The 23,565-nt window shown below is 54.2% G+C and overlaps 4 long non-coding RNA genes across 4 annotated transcripts; all 4 read right to left on the bottom strand.

Annotated features, from left to right (window-relative positions):
- Window positions 1-153: 153 nt before the first annotated feature.
- Window positions 154-666, bottom strand: LOC122462882. The gene is made up of 2 exons (XR_006285763.1): window positions 407-666; window positions 154-302 (listed from the first exon to the last, which is right to left on the bottom strand). It is a non-coding gene; the product is annotated as an uncharacterized LOC122462882 (long non-coding RNA).
- Window positions 667-3,745: 3,079 nt separating this feature from the next.
- Window positions 3,746-5,565, bottom strand: LOC122462881. The gene is made up of 3 exons (XR_006285762.1): window positions 5,508-5,565; window positions 5,187-5,281; window positions 3,746-3,770 (listed from the first exon to the last, which is right to left on the bottom strand). It is a non-coding gene; the product is annotated as an uncharacterized LOC122462881 (long non-coding RNA).
- Window positions 5,566-5,587: 22 nt separating this feature from the next.
- On the bottom strand, window positions 5,588-6,959 carry LOC119567758. Its single transcript, XR_005227760.2, has 3 exons — window positions 6,898-6,959; window positions 6,040-6,144; window positions 5,588-5,643 (listed from the first exon to the last, which is right to left on the bottom strand). It is a non-coding gene; the product is annotated as an uncharacterized LOC119567758 (long non-coding RNA).
- Window positions 6,960-7,505: 546 nt separating this feature from the next.
- LOC119567745 lies at window positions 7,506-9,128 on the bottom strand. Its single transcript, XR_005227741.2, has 4 exons — window positions 9,072-9,128; window positions 8,589-8,711; window positions 8,014-8,093; window positions 7,506-7,612 (listed from the first exon to the last, which is right to left on the bottom strand). It is a non-coding gene; the product is annotated as an uncharacterized LOC119567745 (long non-coding RNA).
- Between the last annotated feature and the right edge of the window lie 14,437 nt (window positions 9,129-23,565).

The raw sequence follows: 23,565 nt of genomic DNA, 5'->3' as shown, positions 1-23,565 counted from the left end.
GAGCCGGGGAGGAGCTCGGCTGTTCAGACAGCTTCTTGTTCCTGCTGCTGGTTTAAGGAGGTCCCGGGGGCCGATAAGCTGCTCTGGGACTCTGCAAATAGAAGCCTCAAACTGGGTCTGGACTTTGTCAGTCCTAGGTAAGCAGTTTTTCGCAGGCTTCCAGGTGGCGTGCTGGAGGGTGGCTGCTCCCAGGAACCCTGCAGACCTGGGTTAATGACCCATGGGTCATGACAGTGAGTGATCTCTCCCCGCTCAAACCTCCTGCACGAAACAAACAGTCTCCAGGATACCAGATGCATCCTCTGAGAAGAAAAAAAACACAGTCATGAGGACAAATAGGCTATGGAACAGGAGCCCCCACTTTGTTGCACAGCCCCAAGTGCCCAGAAGAGTGGACGGTTCTTACCTCCAGGAGATGCCTGGGATCTTCCATCTAAGCCTCAATGGGACCCATGTTGCTTGGTCTGACAGGAGGAGATCATCTGTCCCCACTGCTCCCTGCGCTGGGCTGGCTGCAGCACACATCTGTGTAAGAGGCTGGGCCAGAGAGATGTCACAATCAGGGTCCAGGCACCCCAGAAGGAGAACAGAGGGTCTGAAACCAGAAGACCAAGCAATCAAATCAGCGGATTCGACAGAGAAGTTTTCTACCCTACAGGGACATCAAAGAAGGTCTGTTAGGAAACCTGAGATGTTAGTCTGGAAACTGCTAAGGCAAAGATTGTGACTTGTTAAGATTCAGTTTTAGTCACTACAAAGTGTGTTGTGTTTTGTTTCTCTTTGAAATTTGTCTCTTTCTCTTGCTTAGTATCACTTAAATGTCTTTTTTGTTACTATGCTTCCCAAACCACCTCAGTGTTGTGTGTTCAAGTGAAGTGTGAGTCTCCAGCCTACCCAACAGGCTGAGCTGTGCCCTGTCTCTCTGAAGGTAGCCAATAATTTCTGAGCGGTGCTGGGCCCAGAGTCCAAGGGCAGTTCACCAGACATCTCGTGTGAAGCCCAAAGAGACCAAAGGAGCAGGAGAGATTCCGGCCCCACTGACCCATGGGAACTTCCCACAGAAGAGGCTACACAGGGCTCCAGACACAGCCACTTCGGGTGTGTACCAGAGTTCACTCACCGCTAGATGTTGACCAGGCCTCGTGTCACCGCTTTCTAGCTGGGCTAGCAACCCCACTGATACTCACTCTTGCAGTTTGTTGGCTGGGAACTCAGCCCTCCAACTAGGTGACTGTCCTTTACTCCACTCCTTCCTGGGTCAAGCTCCTTGCAAACAAAGTCCAAAAATGTCTTGAACAGAAACAACGCCTTCCACCCTCGTGGGGAGTTCTTCCTCAGCCTGATTTCGGTTCAGCCTGCCCTTCTTGGGTTTCTAGGGTCTTCTATGTCCCCTTCCTTAGGGACGGTGAGAGAAGCCAGTCCTACCCTGGACTCCAGGGTTTGGCCCAAGGCCGTCTACTGAACAGCTCGCTCTGCTTCTGTACTTTTGCTGCTGTTTTCCCTTGTTTCCTTTCAGGTGGGGCTCACTTGGTCATCAATTTGGCCGAGCCCCAGGCTAGGCAGCCATTGGCCAAGCAACGCTGTTAGATACCCTCCTCTTTCAAATCCGGTCCAGCCCGGCTGACAGGTTTGCTGAGGGGATGGTGAAACCCCATTGCTGATCAGAAGGAGGTCAGAGTCTGTTCTCTAGGAGCTGAAGGTCCGTTTGTCCCACTGCGGGAAGTGGAGCTGGAGAGTAGAGATGTTAGCTGAAAGAGACTGCATGATGGAGTTGGAGACTGAGGGATGGGAGCCTCCTCCCAGAAACGCTCCGAGGAGAACAGGTTTGAGGAGGAGTTCTCTGGGGAGCCTCTTGCTAGGAAAAAAACAAGGGTGGCATATTGATGGAGATGTCTGTCCCAGGAATGGGGGAAACTCCCAGCCAGGCTATGCAGCAGGGATCCCATTTCTCCCCCAAGAAACCCATATGCCCAAAGAAGTCAATGGCTCTTACCTCCCTGAGGGAGCAGGCTCTTCCCTCTCAGCCGCTTTGAGAACTACCACTGCTTGGTTTCCTAGGACAAGGGACCTGTCCCCACTGCTCCCTGAGGTGGTTCAGCTTCTGACTGCACCCATCTGGGAGGCTGTCACACACCCCAAGGCCTAGAAGACACGGGGGGAAGAGGCTCCTCTTCATGTCAGACTCTGAGAGCCCAGAGAAGGGCCAAAGGAAGAATAAAGGGCAGGAGATGAAGCTAGCCCTGAGCCTCTGTCCCATCCTCACCTCCTCAAATGTGGAGCTTCCTGATCTTCAGTTGGGCAGACAGTCTGTAGCCCTGACACAAAGGTCCTTCTGCGCCATATGGGGCAGGAAGATCTCTGCCTGGGAGCACGAGGAATGGGATGGGGGTGAGATCAAGGAAAGAGGGGAGGGATGTGGTGTGAGGGAAAGAGCTCCTGCCCCAGATGAAGGAATCTGGGGGGCCGAGGGAAGGACCTAGCTCCACAGAGAGGAGAGAGAGTTTCTGTGAGTGCCAGGGGCCTCCATTTCCGCTTCCACTAGCCCCCCATTTACAGTGAGACAGAGCAGTGCCTGCAGCAGGGAGCGGGACTTGCTGAACAGGGAGGGGAACCTTTAAGAGCATCAGATGAGCCACAGCCCTTGCAGTGCCTCGGGCATCTGGTGCAAGTGCTGGATGATGTGAAGCACATCACCTTGGCTGGATGATGTGAAGCACATCACCTTGGCTGTGACATCCTCGTGCTGCAGGGGAACGAAAACATGTCAGAGACTGAGACGCTCCCCAGGAATCAGGGAGGATGAAGGGCACCTGGAACCAGCACCATCATTTCCACCCAGCAGCTGCTCATGTCTGAGTGGTGGATTCACCCTCCTGACCCCCAGGATGGAGGCTTGCTGTCCTCTCTAGTGACCTCCAGTGCCAACCCCCCTTCTTGGAGGGTGAGCTCCTGCCACCTCCCCATCAGTGCCCCTGACAGCTGTTCCACTTCCAACCCACCTGGGGACACCGCTCAAGTTCGTAGAACCCTCTCCGCCACCCCCACCTCCATCCCCACCCAGGTAGGGCAGGGAGGGGGCTCTAGAAGGGTGGCAGGGGGCGGGAGGGATTCTGGCAGCAGTGAAGTGGGATGAGGAGAGCTTGAGACCTTTCCCCAAGTCACCCCAGTGACAGAAGCTGAAGCCACAGGATGGCAGCCCTGGTTAACGGGGCAGGTCAGCAGCCCCTGCTGACTGAATCCTCCCATTCTCTCTAGAGCGGGTCCAGCCCTACCAGCAGCAAGACCAGCTTCCCACGCCCATGTGCCTCAGCCCTGCCTACTCAGTCGCCATCACCAGTCAGTCCTTGGCCTCCCAGCCTGCCAGGGATGGGAACAACTCTCGATGGTGGCTCGGGTGACATGGACACTAGGCCATGGGGAAATCGGTGCAGCTCTGTGGGGCAGGAAAGGTTCCCAGAGGGCACTTAGGGGACTCTCCTGTCCTTCCCAGGACTGATAGCAGAGCACCACATCCTAAGAACAGAAGTCCATGAAGTCCAGAAGTCCCCAGTAGACTCCTTGCTACCAGGCCAGCGAATGCCGATAGGATGGTAATGAGGCCCTGGGCCCCACCCCAAGCTCCTCAGTCGATTGCAGCTGCTTACCGTGCCCCCATCAGTTGCTGGGCTTCCCCCAAGAGTGAGTAGACAAGCACCAGCCCAGCCTGGCTGACACGCAGCAGGGGGTCGGAGGATCTTCTCTGCCCCGACGGAGAAGAATTTTCCAAAGACCTAAAACCAAGAGGACATGAGGCTCGAGCACATTGCCCAGAGTCATCCTCCAAGTCCTGGCAGTACAATGGCGTCTAGTGCCCCAAAGGGCGGGGAAGAGAGCTGCTGTGGCCAAGGCAGTTCATTCCCCAGGAGGCTTTCAGGGTCCCAGGGCTCAGGGAAGCCCCTTTATTAAAAGGTCACAGATGCTGAGGACCAAAGCCTCCAGTGGCTCTTTCGGGAAGGCAATTTATGGCAGGGGCCAGGATGGGCTGGAAATGGATCTCTAATGTGTGTGAGCAGGCCCATTCTGCTGTGCAGGGCACAGAGACGACAGGGGACCCTGTCTTGCTTCCAGCAGAGAGATCTCCTGCACCTCAGCGGCTAGAGAAGTTTGTGTGTGCTGTTGGGGGGGGGAGGGCGTTGGAGCTGACAGACCAAAGGTCTCTTCCCCCAGCTAAGTGATTTCTCTAGTTGCTGGCTATGGCCTCTGCAGCTCCTTGGTTTCTTCAAGGTTGAATCCAACCTGCAGCCTGACAAGGACAAGGAGACTCATGGCCCAGTCCCCGTCCCAGATGCTCCTCGGAGACTTTTCTTCCGCTGCAGCAATTCAGCTTGTGGGAGGCGGGACAAGCTCACACGGTTTCTCTCACGGGGCGTCTGTGGAGGAGCGTTCTGTAGATGCCCTTGTCGATCCAGGAGCCGTTCCAAGGCCTCCTCTGTGATGTTGTGGAAATCACCCATTTCACCTTTGACTCCAGTCTGGGGGCACTGTGTTATGGTGTGTTCGAAGGTTTGGATATTCTCACCACAGTTGTGAGACGGGGGCGGGGGAGTGTCTTTGATTTTCTACTTGTGCAGCAAGTAGCCGCAACTTGGCTCAGTCACAATGTGCTTCTTTGGAACAGTGGCTGAGGTCCAGATACTCTGCCATTCCCTGGCCAGGTCTGGAGACATGAGGGGGGCCCATGTGGTCCATATTGGCTCTGAAGCTCACTATGTCCCCTACCCGGTTCCCAGGTTGGGGCATTCTGCTTCCTGACCGGCAATGGAATTGGGCAAACCCCACCTTCTTTCTCTGCTTCTACAGGGTGCAGGGAAATCAACAAGGGTCTGATCAAGCAATCGTGACTGACTGAGCCAGTGCTCTCCTCTCAGACACTTGGGGATCAGCCAGGGGGACAAGGAGCAGAGAGACACCCAGAGCCATAATCCTATCTTAACTCACCCACGGGGGATTCTCCTTAAATCACGGCAACTAGCGAGGTTCCAATGTGGGACCTTTAGCACCAGCCTGTCCCACTGGTTGCTGGATGAAGAACTCTGAGCTGGAAATAAGGAGCGGGCTCTTTTCCTGTCTCCAGGAGGCATCCAATGCAGGGAACCCAGCCAGCCACACTCCCTGAGCTGTGTCATGCCCTGGCACAGTGCCCTTACCTCCCCCACTCTGGCTGTATTCTTGTAGCCCAAGAGCCTGCTGTCCTGGTGCCAGTCATAGCAACAGAGATCTTCCGCCTCATGTATGGTCAGGCCTGGAAGAGAGAGAGAGACAGAGACTTTTCTCCTCATTCTGGTTGCAGTTTTTGTGTCCTTCCAATCCCATTGGTGGCTGCACAGTGGAGTGGAGAAGAACAGAGGCAGAGAGAGACTTGTCCTCCGGCTGGGGTCAGTCTGAGAGAAATGGTCTGGGGTCCCATTCTCCACCTGTGGTCACTCTCAGTCCCCTATTGGGTTCCGTGTCCCAGCTGGGTTCCTTACCCCTCTGTTGGAGCAGCAGTTGGTAGAGCCGGTAAGTCCCCTCCCTGGCCTGCCGGCTGATGTCCTTGTCTGGCTCCATGACAAATAGAGCCAGCTGGGCCACATGGTGACCCATCCGAGGGAACTCGGCTGAGATCTAATGGAAGGGAGAGCAGAGGGGACTCCATCAGCATTTTCCTCTCAGCTCCCTGTCCCCCTGGGCCAGAGGGCTCCTTCCTCTTAGCCCCTCTGCAGAAGATGCTGGGGGAGAGGAGCTTAAGATCGACCCTTCATTTGCTCTGCTGCCAAGGGAGCCCGGAGCTGCTTTGGGATGCCAAGCAGGGGCTGGAGCATGGTCCCCTTAAAGGCCCAGGGACAACACTGAACCAGGACAAGAAGAACTTGACTCAACCCTAGCTCAGTCCTGCTCTGACTCTGCCTCCCCATGAAGAACCCTCCTAACCCACAGCCCCGGCAGCAGCAGATCCTGCAGCCCGCTGGAGCCAGCCCGCCTCCGCCTGGAGCCAGCAAGCTGGGCTCGGAGCTCACTTACGTCAAACTCAGGGAGGGTGACTGTGTATCTCAGCAGGGCTGTGCTGCTCCTGATGGCCCTGGCTCGCTCCTGGGACACCCTGGACACGACCCAGAGGTTGACATGCTGTGGGGAAAGGAGGCAGGTCAGACTCAGTGGCCAGATGCACCTGCTTTGCAAATGAGCCCCATGACCCCAGCCCCAGGGGCCTGAGACATTCTGCGCAGGGGGGAATAGCTGAGTCATTGATGGCAGAGCTTTAGAAGGGGATTCTTTCCCCCAGGACGCAGCTTGTACCCTTCAGGTCACAACTTCTCAGCATCTCTCTAGATTGGGACAATGTTTGGGGTCGGGGCTGGTCCCATCCTCCCAGAACTCCTGATTCCTGAACAGTTCACCAGAAAGGAGACTGAACCCTCGGCCCTTCCCTGCTACGCAAATCCTTGGGGGGATGTAGGGAGTGACTGAGAGCACAATCCCCCCAGGAATTTCAGAGCAGATCAGAGGGAAGGGCTGATTCCCTGGGCTCCTCCTGTTTCTCTAGGAAGGAGCATGTGCCTCTTCTCTGAGAACCATCTCCCGAATCTCATGGGCTCTGTGTGTTGGAGGGGTGGGGGAAGGGTGGGTTTTCAGACTCTCACTCCCCAAGACAGCCAGGAGCCCTGTGCTTAGTGCTCAGCAGAACCAGGCAGAGCTCTGGCTTGGAGTCCCAGCTCCTTCCGCTGTCCCTCAAGAAGGAAGGACCTGACACTGCATTGCACTGAGCTCCCCAACCAAGGACGGCCCACTGGGGACCCAGCTAGGAGGACAGAGTAGAAAATGCACCTTCCAGTCTCTCCTTACGAGTCCCCCAAAGAGTTCAGGTCAAATGGGGCTCACCTCCAAGATGAAGTGGAGCCTGTCTGTGTCTGGGGACTCTGCCAGCAGGTTCCCCAGCATGGCATCCAGGACCTCTGGGATGACTTTGTGCAGAGCCTGCAAAGCATGGGTCAGAGTTAGGGAACCTGGGCCTACACCTGCCACAGGATGGGAAGAGGGGTCTCTGGGAAGCACTGGGGAGACTCCCAAACACATCTCCTGGCCTCTCTCCTTCACATCGCACTGCAGGCAATTCACAAGAATTGATGACCCCTGGACCTTTGATCCATGAGCTTAGCAGGTCTCTTCAGAGGGCCGTGTAGGCAGAAGAGTATGAAACAGCCAAGTTGCTATGGATGGAAGCTGGGCTTCTGGGCAAAACACGGCGAAAGAAAGAAAGAAAGAAAGAAAGAAAGAAAGAAAGAAAGAAAGAAAGAAAGAAAGAAAGAAAGAAAGAAAGAAAAGAAATCCCCCAGGGAGGGGTAATCTCTTCCCTGCTGGAGGGAAGGATCCAACCCTGTAGCTTGTTGCATCTCCGCTACCCCACCCCTAAAGCTCGAGCTCCAGCGAATCAAGGGAGCAGGGACCAAGGACTACTCTGGAAGAGGAGGAGGATGGAGGAGGAGGTACCTGGATGCCGGTGGTGTCCTTCTCCATGCCCAGGGTGAAGACGGAGTGAAGGGCAGCTCGCAAGAGGTGGGTCTCTAGGGCTGGCTCCTGGGCAGGTTTCATGGTGCTGGCAAGAGAGAGGAGCTGGTATTAGACTGTGCAGTACGGGGGTGGGACTGTCGCCAACACGGACACCAAGCCACAGGGATAGAGGCACAGGTTGGCGAGAATGGAAACTGCGGCACTTAGCTAGGGAATGACAAGGCCAAGGCGTCACAGACAGATAGTGGCAGGACAGGAATAGCTCCTGTTCCCTGGAGCCTTCTGCCCCTCCTGTATCTGAGCCCGGGAGTGAGCCCCTCCCCAAGGCCCCTGTCATGGAGAGAGTGAACCTTCCCACCCCACCATCTGTGCCAGAGGCGCCACTCTTGGGAGGTGACCTGGGAGGGACAGTGACGGTGACTCCCAGCCTTGGGCCTGAGCAGCCCTGGGGTGAGTGGAGCTGGCGGGGTGGGGCTGTCTCGGTACCAGAGGTTGCCCACTGCAGCCAGGGAGTGGGCGAGGACGGCGCTGGGTGACGAGTCATCGGGAAGCTCCTCGATGAGCTCCTGTGAGACGCGAAGGAGACAAAGGAGCGTGTGAGATTCAGGCCCAACTGACACCTCCCAGTGAGGAGATGACACAGCCAGTGCCCCACATGGCCAGCAGGATCCCCCACCACCTCCCGCTCCTCCAATTTCTTCCTGCCTATCAAACTTGTCCCCCTTCCCGGATTCCTGCCCAGCTCACTCCCAATCCCCTTCTCTCCTCCTCCCTGTCAAAACTGCCCCCATTCAGCCCTATCCCGACCACCAAGCTGGGACCATGTGATTCCTTGTCCCCCACTCTCAGCTGCCGTCCAGCCCCACAATTCCCCCCCTGCCCACTACTGACCAATCTCACAATTTCTCCCTTCCCTTCTCCCAAGTCTTCAGCCCCAGCAATCCTTGTCCTCTGCTACCCCCTCCAACACCACCCAGCCCCCACCCATTAGCCCGGCCATACCCCTGCCAATCCCATGTCTCTCTCCTCCCTCCAGCTGCTGTATGGCGTGTCTCACTCACCACGATCCTCTTCACCACAGCCGCCTTGCAGCAGCGCGGCTCCAGCGTGTCCTCCCCTCTCTCCCGTGCAGCCAGACATGCGGGCTAGATGGCCTGAAGGAACAGGAGCTGCTGCCCCTCATCCTGGACCCACCGGGAGTGGGGTATAGCAAGAGAGAACCTGTTAGCTAGGGACCTTCCTACCCCACCCAAACCAGCTCCAGGGCTCAGGCCTCAATGGGGGATTGTGGAGACCCGCCTATTGTCCAAATCCCCCACGACTCCTACACAAGCAGGATCAGGAACTGGGACAATGCCTGTGGGGGGAGACGACCTCGGCTGTTGTGGGACAAACACCCCCATCTTGGGGGTCCCACATCATGGATGTAAAAGGGCCCCATTAGGGGTGGTGGATCATGAGGAACAAGACCCTTGGCAGGGGGTGGGGATGCTGGGAAGGGACAGGGCAATCTTGGTTCCAGCCCAGGTGGGGAACATTTGTACCTTATCTCTGCACTGGAGCTGCTCTCGGATGACCTTGAGAGCAGCTTCATCTTTGGCCAAGTCCACCCCTTCCTCCTGCTCTGAATCCAGGGGGGTCCCTGCACCAGGGAGGGAAGGACGGGGCGTGGTGGGCAGAGCAGGATTCAAGACCCCCCTTCCCACCTCAGGCACCCAGGGCAGATCGGGCCCCAAACCTCCCTCTCAGGGATGCCTGCAGCCCCCAACAGCTTCAGAAGCCCATAGCAGAGCCCCCCCTCCACTGGCCAGGACTCCAGGGGAGGTGCCGATTCCCCCAGCCCCGGAACAGCAAGGACCAAAGTGGCAGCAGCTCTTCATGCCCCCACCCCCAGGTCCCCGTGCGGAAGGGGCAGCTGTGTGACGGCTGCTGCTCTCAGTGGGGTTCGTGTGGCTCAGGCCAGACACCTGGGCTGGGGACCCCCCCCGCCATATCACTGGGAGAGCGTCTGGGCCCAGGGTGTTCACATCCCGTCCTCACCCCTCCCGGAGCCCAGCCTGGCTCCTCACCTGGAGCAAAGCAGTGGCCTCCATCGGCCTGGCTGCTGCCAGAGGCCCAGGTGCTGCCGCTGTCCCCTGCTGAGCTGCTGGTGCTGGGACAGGGACCTTCCCCCTCCTGGCCTGCGGGGCCTGGAAGGTCCTCAGTGAGTGGGCAGGGTGATGTCTCCTGATGGGAACGAGGGCTGGGCTCCTGGGGCCGCTGCTGTCCACACAACAAGCCCCAGAGCCACCCTGCCCGGCGCCCCTCCTGGGCTGGGTCCTGTCTGCAAAACCGCAGCCTGGGTCAGCTCCATTGGGGCCTGGTTGGGGAGTCTCCCAGCTCGGCGCCTGCGCCGGGAGCTGGGTTCCTTTTCCAGAAGGCTGGGCACTTCCGCCGTCTGGCCTGGACGGGAGCTGCTTCCCCGCTAGCGGGGACGCAGGGCTTGCTCTGCCCCTTGGGAAGATGGCAGCTGTTTCCCTCAGGCTCTGGGGCCACCTGTACAGCCTTCCTCCTCAACATCCGCAGGAGCCTGGCCATCCTGGAACCGAGTGGGGAGCAGGGGTGAGTCTGGGCTCAAGGCAGCCTTTTACTCATGGGTCTTTTCTGTCCCTCCTCCTCCCTGCTCCAACCACAGGAGCCCCCTCTGCCCCTACAGGAGTGCAGGGAGTGCCATCTACACATACGGGCAGGAGTTCATTGCATGATCTGCTCCCAACGTTCCCCCTCGTAATCCCTGCTGCTGCAATATCCAGGAGGTCTCATCCTTTTCCAGCAATGGGGTCAGTCCCAAAAACCATCAGTTACTCTGGACAAGCAGCCCCCTCCGGTCGTCCCAGGCCACTCTCCCGCCCAAGCTAGAGAAGGAACAGCACCCAGGAGTCCGGACTTCTCCTGGGAAACCATTCCCCATGTCAAAGTCACAAAGACCCTAGGCACAGGAAGACCAGGGCCCTCCTCATTCCCCATTGATTTCCAGGCTCAGCAGCTCACAGGGTCTGGCCCAGCTCAGAGACTCTCAGCCTGGGGAACAGTGCCCCCCAAACGGGAAGGTCTGGGAGCCCCATTGCTGGAACCTTTCCAAACACACTGGAGACGGCTCTGGAGAAGCCCCTGCCTGGCCTAAGAGTGAGGGGCTCTTGGGGGTTGTTTGCAAAGGAAATCCCCCTTTGGAGATTGTCTGGGGAGAGGCAGAAATGGGGAGAGACTGTCAGGGGAAGCCACCGAGGAACCCGAATGCCACTCACTTGCTCTCAGTGATGGGATGATGGATGGCGGATGTTCAGGGTCAGCAGACGTCCCTCGCCCTCCTCCTCACTCTCCAAGCCCAAGGCAGGCTGGAGAGGGTGGTGACCTCAGGAGTTACCCTGCCCAGCCAGCAGGCAAGGTGATGACACTCGGGTGAAAACAAGAGTCTGTCTGATTGCCAAGGGACGGAGAAACTCAGCCAGCAGCAGGGGGGTGCAGAACACTGCCCTAGGGCGGAGGTAACAGCGCCTCCAGGATCCTGACATCCCAGCACTTTACACACTTTCCTGGAACCTCCCACCCACTGGCCTGTAGCGATGGGACCCCAACCCTACTGATGGCAAACGGGCCTCAGCTACCATCTCAGGGTCACACCGAGTGTCAGAGCCATGGATGGACCCCTTCACTAACCACTGCCGCACACTCCCTCCCACAGCTGACAATTGCAACCAGGCCCTAATGTCTGGTCCCCCTGCCTTTGAGAGGGAGTGTCACTCCTGCTTCCATTGCTGCCTCTTGATCTGTGGGACTTTGGGCAAGTTGCTCCCCCTCTCTATGGCTCTTTGGGACTCACATTCCTGAATGGGCTTTAAAAAAGACAATGGTTAAAGTTTGGCCCCAACTAGTTCTTGTTTCTCCAGACTAGCCATTTTAGCAAAGTTTAGAATTCTTGACATTCAACACTTGGAAACATCCCTTTCTCCTTCGCAGAGGGCCTTAACATCCCTTATCTCACCCAGGCTCCCTGCTGTCTGGAGTTAGAGAATTGACCCTATTCTCACTGGACCTATCCAAGGTGTCACACAGCAAAGCGGTGACGGAGCCAGAAAGAGAAGACAACAGTCCTGACTCCTGTTCTAACTAACAGACGAGAACCCCCCAGAGGCAGGGATAAAGCCCAGGAAAGAAGGTGTGAACATTTTCATGGAAACTGTTTTCTGGCAGAAAATCCATTCAGAGGAAACCACTTTGTTTCTTGAAATCGTAACAAGTAGGATGAAAATTCTTTGCAAAAATATTTGTTTGCAAAACAAGAGCATCTCCTGTTTGTCACAGTGCATTAAACTGTCTCGTCGTACACAAAGGGGAGACACTATGACCTAGAAAATTAGATGAGAAGCTTCAGTCTGAGCTAAGTAGTTGCTGCTCTTCACAATTTCAAAAGCATAAAATACAAATCCAATCGAATATTAGGTCATAATCGGATATGGCTCAGTGTGATAGGACACCTCCTAGTCTGCACTGCTCCAAGTGACACTCTTCAGTGGATCCCCAGCATCCACCCATCGCGAGGTAGGTGGGAGAGGATTGTTATTCATCCTTGACAGAAGGAGAAACGAAGGCTGAGAAAGGAGCAGGGACTTGTCTTAGCTGATGCAGCCAATCAGTAGCAGAGTTGCTCTCAAATGAGCTACAGACCAGCAATTGTTCATAGTAATTATTCAGCAAGTATTTCAGAAGAATTGGAATGTTCGAGAGGATCATGAACTGCTCCGAGACAATGAATGGAGAGCAGCATCCACATTGGTCAGACATATAACTGGTTGTGACTTATTTGCTTGGTCATAAAAGAGAACAACAAAGACCAGAATTTCCTCCCTGTCAATAGCCCCCTCCTCAGCCAATCAAGGTTGAGACTTTGAGGGGTGGGAGGCTAAGGGTTCTCATCAAATAGCCCAAAGAATGGCCCTGGTCACTGCCGAGGGGATCACTCTCGGAGCACTAGTCCAGTCTCACCTCTCTATGAGGGCCTCCCACAACCCCCCCACCCCCGGCCCCCGCTCCACACACAGAGCTCCTGGTGGTGGGAGGAGAGCAGAGGAAAAGCACAAAGGAAGCAAGAAGAGAAAGGTAGGAGGGACAGAGGAAAAGAGAAAACAAAAAGGAGAAACCCCAAAGGTCCCAGTGATTCTAAGGGACAAAGTCCTAGGTCGGAAATAAAATGCTGCCCCCACAATCTAGTGTTTTCCTTTCCTAAAAATCAGCCGGCTCCTGATGGATCAGACTGAACAGGTTCCAAACCTCTCTGAGGCTCTTACCTTCTCTACAGGGACGTCTGTTTTTGAGCAAAACCACTAAAAGAAAAGGAGAAAACTCCGAAGAGGGTCCTCCTTGCGCTCACGAATGTGCAAGTGAATGCTCTCTCAGTCCTCCAGGAGAGACCTCGAGAAGGAGACATGCTGAAGCAAAGCCACAGGGATCTCCGAGGTTGCCCCTGTCCTGCACCCGTGTCCTGCCTGGCTGATGTCAAGATCTCTGTGTGAGATCATCGCCTCCCCACCACCTTTGTCCAATAGGCTGAGGTCCTGCCAAAGGCCCTTGTGATGTCACTGCCACACCCACCCCTCCCCTGCAGTGCTGATGTCCTGCCCCTGTCCAGCCACATTGGATGTTTCAGCTGCTTCCCCTGGATCACCCCACGCAATGAGCATTCATTGTTCGGGGCTCAAGCCGAACACAGTAAAACATCAGAGGCTTCTCCCCATTCTACTCTCAGTTTTTCATAAATGAGCAGACTTTATGGACAGAAGAGACAATTAGAGCATGTCATCTGACCCCCTGCATATCACATGCTTTCTGTAGAGCATAGTAGCTAGTTTTTGACTGCAGACGTTCCAGAAAGGCATCTCGTCTTCATTAGAAGACATCAAGAGGTGGGGAATTCCCACCACTTCCCTTTCTAGTTTCTTCCTTTGGTGATTCATCCTCACGGTTGAATATGTGTGCCCTCTTTCAAATACGAATTGGTCTCTTTTGAGTTTCCAGCCACTGGCTCTTGTTATGCTTTTCTCTGCTAGATTAATGAGCCCTTTAATACCCGATCTTTTCTCTCCATGAAGTCACTTCAACGCTTCAATGACGTCACCTCCCGATCTTTTTTATCATCTAAACAGGCTGAGCTCTTTCAATAGCTCACTTGCAGGCATTTTTCTCCAGCCCTCAAAATGTTTCATTGCTTTTTGCTGCCCCATCTCCAATATTTCCAAATCTTTTTTCAAAGGTGGACGCCAAAACTGGATGCAGTATTCCATGATCAGTCTTCCTCATAATGTGTCACCTCCCTATGCTCCTCACTGCTCTTTTCATACATCTAATGATGGCTTTAGCCCTGTTCACAACAGCATCACCCTGGGTGCTCATGTTGAATGGCTTGCCTAGCAAGGCCCCTAAATCCTCTTCACAGTCAGTGCTTTCCTGGATACACTTCCCCCTTCTGTAGGTGTGGCTTGCATGCTTTGTTGGTAGGTATAGGACCCTTCAATTGGTTCTTTTCAAACTTGTTTTCTTTGAATGGGTCCAGCTTATCAAGGGATCCGATTGCTCTGTGTCACTGCCCTCTCCTCATCATTAATTACCACTCTGCTACTATTTTATCACCCACCAATGTTAGCAGCAGTGATTTTATATTGGGGTGCAGTTCATTGATGTTTATTTTCAAGAATTAGTCCTTGAGAGTCTCTTTATATCCCTAGTGCCCAGAACCTGCTCCACACAGCACAGCGAGAAAAGGCCACCCAGCCCAACTGCGCCCCCGGGGCTAAGCACAGAACAAACTTAGGAGCTTGTAAAAAGAAAAGGAGTACTTTTGGCACCTTAGAGACTAACCAATTTATTTGAGCATAAGCTTTCGTGAGCTACAGATCACTTTATGCATCCGATTAAGTGATCTGTAGCTCACGAAAGCTTATGCTCAAATAAATTGGTTAGTCTCTAAGGTGCCACAAGTACTCCTTTTCTTTTTGCGAATACAGACTAACATGGCTGCTACGCTGAAGCCTGTCATTCGGAGCTTGTGTTATCCATCGGGTCTGATCTACATGTGGGGGTCATCAGCTTACAAATACACTCTAGACTGGTACCATAGCAGGCCCCAAATGTATCTAAGTGCCCCACCTTGCAAAACAGGAGGGAAAAAACCATAACCTTGAGTAGCTTTATTTATAGTTGTGGAAACTGAGGCACACAGAAGCAAAGAGATTTGCTCATGGTCAAAGAGCCAGGAAGAGAAAACGGCAGATCTGCTGATAGTCAGTCCTGGGCCCTAGCCGTGTTTGTCCTGGCCTCTCTGCTTCAGCTCCAGTAACAACCCGAGTAGAGGTTTACTTCTTCTCCGTGTCCTTTAACTTCACATCGCTGCAGAAGAAAGATTGTTTCTGACCAGCTGGCTCTAATGCATGGAGATGTCTTTCCAGAAGTCGTGCTCTGGCTCAGTCCCATGTCATGGTTTTCTGGAGGAAGCACTCGGTGCCGTTCTAGGGCCGGTGTTACACAGAAGATGGACAGAATGGTCCTTTCTGACCTTCAATTATTTCTTTCGCTCGGAGGATAATGCTGGTCATTTTCTCTCATTCACTTTCCTTTGAGATAATTTAAATCCAGTCCAAAGGATTTCCTCTTCCGTTGTGTCTTCAGCACCTTTCCTAGCAAACAGTTACTGTTCGAGCACAGGTTTCCAGTTTCAGGCTGTCCCAGGGTGAGATGGCCATGAAAGGGGGAGTAGCTCAACTGAACCTATCCCCCAGTGAAGGGAATAAGTGCAGGGGTCACATGAGAAGGAGCAGCATGTAACTAGGATCCAGGCCTGTTGGGTGATATAAGGACAGCCTATGCTCAGCCAGGAGAGAGACCCGCAATGGGAGCAGGCCTGTGAGGGGCTCGGATAGTCCTTTAAAAGCAGTTTCAGTACACAGTAGGGAATGGAACAGCCCAGCTGCTAGGGTTGGGAGCTGAGCCTCCTGGCAGTGTCCAGGAACGAAAGCACAGCATCCGCCAGGAAGGGAGTCCCCACAGAGGGACACCGTAATCTCCCAGGGAGGGAAAAGGCTCTCACTGCCATTTCTTAACCTCATGGGGTGTTCTCCTGCTCCGCCAACCCCACCCCTATTTCAGCATCTCCAGGAGCCTGAGGGAGCAGGAACCATAGGCCAGCCTGCACCTGGGACACAGATGGAGGTTGATGAACTACCTGCCCGTGGTGACCATGGTGCAGGACAGCCCTCAGGATATGTGAATGCAGCTCCAGATCCAGGAGCAGCTTTCCTTTGCTGGCAGGAGAACTTGCAGGTTGAGGGGGGGTGAGACAGGCACTAACATGGGCATGGAAGTTTGGGGAACAGGACAGAGGCCGGGGCTGGGCAAGGAGGGCAGGGACTTGGGAAGAAAGAGAGAAGATCAACCACTTTCTGAATGTGGGTCAGGATTATCCCCACTTTAGAGAGTGAGAAATTGAGGTGCCATGTGGAAGCGGGATTGCCTTTTGGCCGAGCGTCTGAAGAATCGCTACAGCTAAAATAGAAAAGCTATTAAGTGTCAGAAGAAGATGAATCATGGAATTCAGAGTTCAGGGCTGACCAGCAAAGGTTTCATATATGTCATAAACCAGTCTGTGCTCTGCCACCTCCCTGGTCTTGGAGAAAGGGGTCCATCCCTTGGACAGGGTGTCACGGAGTCGCCAGGCGATGCTCTGGAACTGCTCCCTATGAAGCCAGTCAGGACTCTGGGGAAGTCTCCTTTCTGGGAGCAGACTGTCTGCAGGACACGCAGCTCACATACCTTCCACCTTCCTGGGTCTGACCTTGGAGCATTCAGCATCCCCTGCCCCTCCGTGCGCTTCCCACAGCGAGTCCGCCCAGGCATTGTCCTGGGGAAGCCAGAGGGTCCTGCACCCCAACTCCGCAGTCAGATGTGACTCTCAGCCAGCCAGTAAAACAGAAGGTTTATTAGATGACAGGAACATGGTCCAAAACAGAGCTTGTAGGTGCAGAGAACGGGACCCCTCAGCTGGGTCCATTTTCGGGGTCAGTGAGCCAGACAAACACATCTGCACTTCACTCCATGTCCCCAGCCAGCATCAAAACTGAAAACTCCCTCCAGCCCCTCCTCCTCCGGGCTTTGTTCCTTTCCTGGGCCAGGAGGTCACCTGATTCCTTTGTTCTCCAACCCCTTTAGTTCTCACCTTGCAGGGGGGAAGGGCCCAGGCCATCAGTTGCCAGGAAACAGGGTGTCGGCCATTCTCTGTGTCCAGACCCCTGCACACACCTGCCCTCTAGGGCTCTGCAATGATCATACACCCTTATCCCACCACCTAGATTCTTAAGAACTGCATAGGGGAAACTGAGGCACCCCCACACTATTCAGAGGAACCATTAAGAACAGTCCCACTTCGTCACATCTCTCCCCCCTTCGAGATCGAACTGAGCGGGGTCACTTTAGCCGGTGACCTGGGGAAGTTCAAAGCCACCAACGTTCCCATGGATGCCCCAGCATCTCTCCCATTCCTTGGTGGGAGTTACACCAGGCCCTTCCAGTTTCACGCCCTCCCTTAGGTCGGGGGTGGACGATAGCACTCGCAGGCCGCATGTGGGAAAGTTTATGCGGCCTGTGCCCTTTGGCCACCCCAAAACCCCCGGGGGTCAAACTGGGATCGGGTCTTCTCCCAGCGCTCCAGTCTGGAGGGCTGCCATTCGGGCTCTCTTAGTTAAGAGCCCCCTTCTTGATCTGGGCCACATACTGTTCACTTACAGAACTAGCATGGAGACATTCTTTTCTCAACAACCTTGTCTCCCCCAACAAGCTGGCCAAACACAGCCACTTGGTTATAGGACTGTTTAACTTTCTTAACAGCTTTCACTTCATCTGAGACCTTCTCAAAGCTATCCACACTGGATCTTTCAACAGGAAAGTCAGTGGCTTCATTCACAACAGAAAATTTCTGGCTCTTAGGAACTGAAACTTTCTTGATTAAATCACTTTCACACTCTTCAGCTGCAGTAAACTGCTTGCAAAGACTCCATAAGGATTACTTTCCCTAGGGGCTTTTCTATGCAACAATTCACCCTTCACAGAAATTCTGCTCTTACCCTCTTTACCTAGGGCTTGCTCTAGAGGAACACTTTCCTGAGCAACAACAGACTCTTTCTGGGTCTCACTTACATCCAGAATTACCTCTGGCCCATCAGGTGGATTCCTACACAATCCCCTTTCAGGCAAACTTACAGACTTCCTAGGTAAAAGGTCAGAAGCATTCTCCTTCCCTTTGCCACCCACTAGCAACAGGCAAAATACAAGCATCAGAATTGTCTGAGTTCTGGCATTTTACATAGACACGGACTGGATGCGACCTAGTTACAGGGCCATTCTCCTGAGCAGACACAAACTTAGGACTATTCCTTTCCTGGGCTTTAGTTGAATCCAGAACCAACTCTGAGACAACTGCACTATTCTCAACCATCACAGGCTGAAAGGCCCCTTCTGTCTGCTCCACAGACAAAGAAGAGCCGGACACACTTTCTCCTTTACCAGACACACAGCTTGGGGTCTCATTCCCCTTGTCCCAGCACATAAGGCTGGTCACAGACAACTGCTTGGAGATCAGGGTAGCTCCCTCCATAGGCAAGTCAATACCCCTGACAGACACAGGCACATTTCTTTCACTGTCACACTTCTCCACCCAGCTAACAGGTAAGGTTCAGGGACAGTCATCTTCCACTCTCCTCAGCTTCCACACTTCTGACTAGACAAAGCCATCAGCTCACAAGGCTGCCTTGGCTCATCCAGACTTTCCTTACCAAGCACCTTGCCACTCCCAACAGATACCCTGCCCTTCCTGTGTCTCCCCCCACTCAGCTGGGGTCTCAGCTCCCACTGTGCTCAGCTCTGCCCTTGCTGTCCCAGTGGGGTAGGCAGCAAGCTCGCTGCTTTCCTCACTGCATCAGAGCCAGCGTGAGCCCCCACTTCGGTGTGCAAGGGGGCGGGGAGAATCTCTCGGTCCCACCCAGCCCCAGGGGCTGGTTACAGGTAGCCTGAGCCTAGCAGCTCCTCCCTGCTGCCAGCCAGGTCATCTGCATTTTCACTGACCATTTCCCTCTCCACCAATTGGTTCCCTGGATTCAAATTCAAACCCTTGGCAGTTACAGGAGCAGGGCCTGGATCCTGTCCCAAAGAGACACAGTCACCCCACAACAGGGCCTGGGGAACCCCAACGACCAGCCAGCCCCACCCCTCCTAGGTCTGCACAGGGATCTGGGCCATAGGGAGGGCGAGGGGCTTCATCCCTGGGACCCTCACACAGCCCCTCAGCATCTGAGGCTGCACCACCACGGGCCTGACAACAGTTCTCTCTGCCCCAGGATCACGCCACCCCAGGAATGTCTCCCCACTGACCATCACCTTCCGTTCCCACTGGAGGTCCGAGGGGCCTGGCCCCAGGAAACTCCACACAGACGTATAGGTTGGGGTGAGGAGTGGGAGCCTGTCCACCACCCCACTCATCTGGCTGACGGAGCCTATGGCCTTGGGGCCCAGCAAGGGAGCTAGACACCGGGGCTTTTCTGCAGGGCCCCCTGGTTCAAATCGCCAGCCGCTCAAAGGCAGTGAGGTGGGCACCTACATCCCACCCCTCCTTAACCAGGGGCAGCAATTGAGTCTCAAGGTTCCCTGCGGAACTGGCACCCCGGGGTCTATCCCCACCTACCCCTGGGAGGTCCCTTATGCCTCTCTGCTCCACCATCGCCAGTTCATGCTGCTGCTGCTTCTGCAGCTCTTTCTTGGACTCTCGCTGTCTCTCACAGTCCTCTTGCTCTCTCAGACTCAGCTCCAATCCTGTCCATCTCCGATCCCTGGATGGGGAACCCGATCGTGAAGACCCTCATCTGGTTGGGGACTGGAGTCTTGAGGATGCCTGGCTACTACTCCAGCTGCTCCCAGATCCTGCTATAGCCCCAGTTGCGGTCAGGAATCTGTCCCTTAGAGCGATCATCCTCCTCCAGCTGCACGATTAACTGTGCTTTGGTGGGTTTCAGAGTAACAGCTGTGTTAGTCTGTATTCGCAAAAAGAAAAGGAGTACTTGTGGCACCTTAGAGACTAACCAATTTATTTGAGCATAAGCTTTCGTGAGCTACACCTCACTTCATCGGATGCATACTGTATGCATCCGATGAAGTGAGGTGTAGCTCACGAAAGCTTATGCTCAAATAAATTGGTTAGTCTCTAAGGTGCCACAAGTACTCCTTTTCTTTGTGCTTTGGTGAACTTTCCAATGCTCAACCTTCTCTTTCTGCACAGGGTTACAATGTCCCTCTTAAGGAGATGGTGACAGGCCATCACTCCGCTCTTCCCAAGTTGTTGTGGACTCACAGGCCTGTGTGCTCTCAGCTCCCCATGGTTTCCAGGGAGAACCCCTAGTGTGCCAGCCCTTCTCGAGGTCACCACCTCTTTGCCAGGGTCGAGCTGCAGACTCCTCCGCCCCTTGGACTGCTCGCTGCAATCCCCAGGGGAACCCTGTTACTGCAAAAGTCCTTCTCTCTCCAAGGGCCAAGCCGCAGGCTTCTCCGCCCCTGAGACTGCTCACCGCAGTCCCCAGGGGGACCCCACTACTGCACAGTCCTTCTCTCTGGTCACACACTCCCAGGGGTTAACCGCCCCCTGAAACCGCTCCTCTCTGAGCCTTCAGCACGCCTGGTCCTCCTCAATCCCCCTTCGTTTTACTGCTCCCCAGTCACTTACTGCAGGAAGCGCCATCCACGGGGTGCAGTACATCCCACCTCTGCCACCAGTTGTCACGGAGTCCCTGGGCGATGCTCTGGAACTGCTCCCCATGAAGCCAGTCAGGACTCTGGGGAAGTCTCCTTTCTGGGAGCAGACTGTCTGCAGGACACACAGCTTCCACCTTCCTGGGTCTGACCTCGGAGCATTCAGCATCCCCTGCCCCTCCGTGCACTTCCCACAGCGAGTCCGCCCAGGCGGGGTCCTGGGGAAGCCAGAGGGTCCTGCACCCCAACTTCACAGTCAGACGTGACTCTCAGCCAGCCAGTAAAACAGAGGTTTATTAGATGACAGGAACATGGTCTAAAACAGAGCTTGTAGGTGCAGAGAACGGGACCCCTCAGCTGGGTCCATTTTCGGGGTCAGTGAGCCAGACAACCACGTCTGCACTTCACTCCACTCCCCAACAGCCCCAAACTGAAACTCCCTCCAGCCCCTCCTCCTCTGGGCTTTGTTCCTTTCCTGAATCAGGTGACCTCCTGGCCCCTTTGTTCTCAACCCCTTTAGCTCTCACCTTGCAGGGGGGAAGGGCCCAGGCCATCAGTTGCCAGGAAACAGGGTGTCGGCCATTCTCTGTGTCCAGACCCCTGCACACACCTGCCCTCTAGGCCTCTGCACTGATCATACACCCTTACCCCACCACCTAGATACTTAAGAACTGCATGGGGAAACTGAGGCACCCCCACACTATTCAGAGGAAACATTGAGAACAGTCCCACGTCGTCACACTGCATATTAAGCTAAGGTTTAGAATTTCTGGCCCCGGGCTTCACACCAGTGCTCAGGCATCTGTGCTGCACTACGCAAACCTAAGTCAAACCAGCCTGTGCCAGGTTTCCTAGCACCCTCCCCAGCGGTAGCCGTTCTAGCCCTTTGTGATGCCCTGTGGGAAAACGTCACTGTCCATCCCGTGGCACTTTACCAGAAGCTGTTGCATCCTGCCAAGGCATCTGGCCGAGCTGTCTTTTGAGTCTACACGTGCCCGACGGCTGGAGCCAGCAACAGGGAGGAGTCAGCGTTTGAAGCACTTGACTTGCTTGTGCTTTCACTCCTGTTTCAGGTAATGTGCAGAGATTCCATGAAGCGCTGGTGGACGTTTCGGGGGAATTTTCTGACCTGCTGAAGAAGGCACCTGTCGGAGGGGGGGGGTGGTGAAACAGACCTGTCAGACTGAAACTGTCTGATGGTGCTCACGGCTCTCGGGAGAGCTGCTGATGCCCCCTGTGTAGACTGGCGCTTCTGGAGCAGGGCCACGAGCACAGACCAGTGGGACCCCATAGTCATGCAGACCTGGGATGACTAGAACTTGCTCATGAAGAAAGCTAGATTTCTGGAGCCTTGTGAGCAGCTTGCCCAGACCCTTCAGCACCATGACATATACGCGAAGGAAGCCATTCCTGTTCAAAAGTGGGTTTCTACACCCCAGAGTCCTACAGGTCCGTTGCTAACCAGTTTGGGGTTGGAAAGTTGACTGGAAGGTAAAGTGGTGGCCGAGGTTTCTGAGGCGATCAGGTGTGTGGTTTATCCAAAGGTGGGGGCATAAACAATATCCCCGAAGTAACTGCTGGCTTGGAGAGAATGGGGTTTCCCCACTGCACTGGGGCCACTGATGGGACTCATGAGCCCATTGCTTGCCCTCCTCAAGGAGCAGGAGTACATACACTGCAAAGGGTACTACTCCATGGGTATGCAGGCCCCTGGGAACCACAGAGGCCAATTTATGGACGCCAATGTGGGCTGCACGGGAAAAGTTCATGATGCCAGGGTTTTCCGTCAGCCAGGCGTCTACCTTCATGGACAGGCCGAAACACTATTCCAAATGACAATGTCATAAATGGAGTCACTGTTCCCATGGTTATTCTAGGGGATCCCATGTACCCCCTTTTGCCTGGGTTTATGAAACAGGATCCTGATCACAGAGGCCCTGGCAAAAGAAGGTTTAATTACATTCTCAGTAGGTGTAGAATGGCGGTTGAATGTGCGTTTGTCAGACTGAAATCCTCAAGCCTGAGTCTGAGTTTGGGCTTACTTTGCAGTGTAGACATTCCCTAAGACCCAGTGCATCAGACCCTAAACAGATTAATGGCTATCAAAATAAAATAAATGATGTGAATGATTTTTGTTAACACAACCTCTTTGCTACAGCAGCATCAACAACAACAAAACCAATGTCAAGTAAAAAAAACAGCAGTTAGGCATGGAAGAAATGCTAGTCATGACATATTTGAAAAGTGCCAGCATCTTTCATCCTGAAGCACGTTGGGTAAAATTTCCAAAAGTGCCTAGCTGACTCAGAAGCATAGATCACATTGACTTTCAATGAGACGCAGATTCCCTAGTCCTTAGGTCCTTCTGAAAGGGGAACGCAGGCTCTGAGGTCACTTGGGCGCTTTTGAAAATTGTACCCATTGAGTAGTACTTGAATTCTTAGGACTCTGATTCAAATTAATACACAGGAACGAATTGAAGGCATGACAGTAGTTGAACCACTGAGGGTACGTCTACACGGCAGCTGAAGGTGAGCCCCCAGCCTAGGCGGGCAGACTCGTACTAGCAGGGCTTGTGCTAGCGTGCTAAAAATAGCTGGGTGAACATTGTAGGGTGGGGCCAAGCCTGGGTGACTAGCCTGAGCCTCCGCTGAGGTGGGGGATGTTCTAATGAGCTGGACGAAACCTTGTTATGGTTGAGTTAAAAAACGTATTCTAACTGATGTGTGAATACACCCTTCTAGTCACATACCTGTCAGGATGAGTTAATCAGAAGCCCCCTCCCCCGCCTAAGATAAAGAGGTGTGTGAACCTGCCCAAGAATTTGGACTGAGTGGGCAGAAGGGCTTTGCTGAGAGAGAGAGAGAGACAGAGGGGAAAAAAGCCAAGCAGTAGCCCAGTGCGAGCCTGGAAAAAGTGAGTGTTTGGATCTAATGAGGTGGCTAACGAGACTTGGGGCAGTAAGCAAAGAAGCTGCTCCTTTTGTTCTTGGTTCCTCATGCATTCTGAGAAGTTGGACTTTGTACATTCCTTGTCAATAAATGAGATCAAAGAAAATACCAGACTCCATCAATTTCTACTTCCAGTGGGGACATCCCCATGGCTCCAAACTTTGCCTTGCCACTCTGGTCAAAAAGGGGTAATGATACGCAGTCCTTACCCGACATGGGGATACACATTGTGTGTGGGGCAGTTTCAACCCTAATGTCCTCAGCCTCTACT

This window comes from Chelonia mydas, chromosome 14 (assembly GCF_015237465.2).
Source record: "Chelonia mydas isolate rCheMyd1 chromosome 14, rCheMyd1.pri.v2, whole genome shotgun sequence".
Lineage (NCBI taxonomy): Eukaryota > Metazoa > Chordata > Testudines > Cheloniidae > Chelonia > Chelonia mydas.
This window is presented reverse-complemented; position numbering and strand designations above follow the sequence as displayed.